This window comes from Lissotriton vulgaris, chromosome 6 (genome assembly GCF_964263255.1).
Source record: "Lissotriton vulgaris chromosome 6, aLisVul1.2, whole genome shotgun sequence".
Taxonomy (NCBI): Eukaryota; Metazoa; Chordata; class Amphibia; order Caudata; family Salamandridae; genus Lissotriton; species Lissotriton vulgaris.
This window is the reverse complement of record NC_141694.1, coordinates 314,016,396-314,019,906: the sequence shown is the minus strand read 5'-3', so window position 1 is coordinate 314,019,906 and position 3,511 is coordinate 314,016,396. Positions and strand designations below refer to the sequence as shown.

At 47.7% G+C, this 3,511-nt stretch overlaps 1 pseudogene; it reads left to right on the top strand.

Moving 5' to 3' along the window:
* Positions 1 to 1,203: 1,203 nt before the first annotated feature.
* On the top strand, positions 1,204 to 1,364 carry LOC147707175 (U2 spliceosomal RNA; annotated as a pseudogene).
* The last annotated feature ends 2,147 nt before the right edge of the window (positions 1,365 to 3,511 follow it).

Below are 3,511 nucleotides of genomic sequence, written 5' to 3'. Positions count from 1 at the left end.
CACTTTGATGTTAACTTCCCACCTTTATATATGGAACACACTGTTAACGCATATTATTCTCTCTATTAACCATACCCTTCTATACCATACCAAGACAATTTTCATAATTACAGGTTGCAGTATTTAAATGAACGAATCCTTGTATCTAAAAAAAAACCTGACACCCTTAAAACGAGAAAATTATTTGATTCACCTAATTGTACTAAGCTATGGCCTTTGGAATTTATTAAACAAGTTCGCAAAGCGATGAGTATTTCCCCCTATCTTTTCAGGAAGAATATATTCCCCAGAAATTGTTTCAGTAATTGTAGGCAGTAGCAAGATATCAGAGGAAGTGATGAGTCAACAACCATTGGTCCCTGCAAAGGCAAGAGCTGGGATTTCTGGTACTGATACTGGAGAGAGGCTGCTGTGATTTCGGGCAGAAGATGCACACTTTATCCGCTGAGTTCTGTCTGCATGCACTGCTGGTGGTGATAAATATAGGGTCGGAGATGAGACAAAGGATGAAACAGCCCAGTCTGCCGTCCGAGTACAGACCTTCTCCTTAGTTTGATCTACGCCAAACTGACAAGATGATTTAATGATGGAACTACAGGGAAAGGTCGGAGGACTGTCTGATTGATAACACATTGGCCAGAGTTCTCAGGCCTGACTACTGTGCAGAGCGGGCCCCCTGCAGCTCGGGGGCGTTACGCCACTGATTTCAGGTATAACAGTGAGATGAGCTGCTAAGTGGCACCATTGACTTTAGAGCCGTGCTTGTGCCTTTTAAAGACACACAGCACCTGCTCAAAAATTAACGCTGCGACAGGACACAAGCTTCAGGGATCCCCCAGGACAGGGGCTAAGTAGGCAGGAAATGTCAAGGTCAGGAGGTGACAGGCTGGACAACGGCCTCCTCCTGTAATAATTTAATTCAGCACAGGGCGGCAGGTAACGCTTGGGTGCCGGGTGGTCTGGAAATTGAGATTTAAGAAGCGTGTCAAAGGAGGTAAATACCTTGACACTAATTTACTTCACGGACGCCGTTGTTATTTTCCCATTTTTATATATAAATACAGACAAAGGAAAACTTGTTTTCCGTCTGTATTTATATGTAAAAATCAGTTTGCACGGAAAACCGGGAGCCCTAGTTATAATGTACCACCCTCTGGGATTGGTTGAAGTTTATCTGTACTCCTAAAAATGTATAAATAAAGTATATTTAAAAAAAAAAAATCAGTTTAATATCAGATACGTCCTCTATCTGGGGACCATATATTAAATTGATTTTTGGAACAGGGAGATGGAATAGGAGCTTGCTCTGTCCACTCCACGCATCAACCTGGTATTGCAGTACCTCCAGGAATGGTGCAGTTCCCCACCCGAGGAACACAATGTTGTTGAAAAATAGACGAGAATACAAAAGTAGTGCTTCGCTACCAAACCCTGCAAAGAGGCACTACTTTGTTTGCGTGAGAATAAAACCAACCTGGTCACCATGTCTTGGTTTATTTAATTTATTTGCCGCTTTGCGGCCAACGTACCGTGCTTTACATATTTATTAATTTCACGTTTTCTTGTTTGTTTGTTTTTCTCGCCATTCTCCATCCAGACTCTGCACTTTGAAAGAGAAAAATGAAATAAACCGTGCTTTTCCAGCAACAGAATTTCATTCGATTTTGGATCCATTTCACTGGGGAACAATGGAGGACGTTTGCCAGCAAGTCAGTAGGATTGAGATCGAGGTTGAGATGGATGGAAAAAAAGGGAGGGAGGATGAGAGGAAAGGCGGGCAGGAGGGAGGCAGAGAAGTGAACACTGTCCTTGGTTTCTCTGAGCTAGAAGGAAGTTACAGAGTCTTCTCTGCCCGCCCCGCCCATCCACAAACGGCCAAGCTGTCCGGGGCATCCTGGCCCGATTCCCAGCAGCCCCTGGCTACAAGCTTTCCTGCCAGCCGGCTGGAGGCAGTGCACAGGAAGGGAAGGGAGCATGCTAATACTAGAAAGAGGACAACGTGGGTATGCTAAGTGACTCCTAATGAGACGACAGCCGAGGAGGACTCTGGGAGCCAGGAGAAGGACTGAGGCCAAGGCCTCCTTTCCATTGGCACATGCTGAGCTCTTTCTATGAGTCAGAAAAAGAGGCGAAAGGGCTGCAATCTGTTATGTCGTGCGGTACTCACACGACACAGGATAGGGCCAATGCAGGGGCCGTGGAACCGACACTGAGGCCTATAGTAATAATCACACAGACTCGGGTATTCTTGCTCTTAGTCTTCCACTAGCGTGCGTGCGTAGACGCTATTTATTAAAAACAATGTCACGTGACCGTGACGTGTTCCGTCGGTTACGCCACCGACTACAACACTACATTCCTCCCCAACAAACCTAAAACAATCATCAGTAACAAGGTCATAGTTCTTCAATGCGCATGCATATATAGTCTTTACTTCGCATGAGGTCTGCATGGCGGAATACTACTCAAGATAATGAAATAAGAACAGTCTTACATTACATAGTCTTTCAGGTGACTGGAGGGCGCCGGGTTCCGTCGCAGCCCGTATTGGGACAGACCTCGGCTCTGGGTCTCACCAATACTGGACTCCTCCTCGACTCCACTGCTTGCCGGCACCGGCTCTGGTCCAGGGTCACTGCGATCACCACCCTCACTGTCCTTGTTGCCACCCTGACCTGGAGTTTCATTTTGAACAGGGGGAGCTTCAGTGGCGTTCAATGTGTCCAAGGGAGCCTGAGGGCTACTGGGGTCTCCGCCTGATGATGGGTCTCTGACCAAAGATGGCGCTGAGCCCTGGGCCATCAAGGGGGTCGCTCTAGTTTCCGAGATCTAATATTTCTTGAAATGCGACACGTTGCGAGTTACCCTTTCCCGGCCTCGGGTCGCAGTGACTCGTGTGCCTTTGACACTGATGACGGTCCATGGATCAGATTCATAGGGGAGGCGGAATTTGCCACTGGTGATCCTATTCTTCATTATCACCACGTCCCCTCGGGCAATCTGGGATTGCTGTGCCCTTCTCCGTCGACTGGTGTGCGCACATGATCTTTTACGGCGGGACTCCACCTGACATTCATCAAGAGGCGCAGGCTGCCATTGCGGATGGTGGGGTATTGAATCCATGATCACACGTCCCATGAGCAAATGTCCGGGAGCAACACCGGTGGTGTAATGGGGGGTCTGCCGGTAGCTCCTCAGGAATGTAAAGATGGCCAGTTCAATGGACTGACTCTTGTCATGGGCAATCCTAATGACCTTGTTGAGAGTTCGCATGAACCTTTCGGCCTCGCCATTGGCTTGCGACCATCTTGGAGTGATCCGCCGATGCCAGATGCCTAGTGCATTCAAGTAGTTGGACAGTTCCTGTCCTTGGAACGGAGGTCCATTATCAGTTCGGAATTCTCGTATGATCCCATGTGTTGCCATGATCTTTTCTAGCTTCGGAATCAGCTCTGTAGCAGTGGTGGTGGACACGATTTCTACCTCCGGATACTTGGAGTGATCATCGATT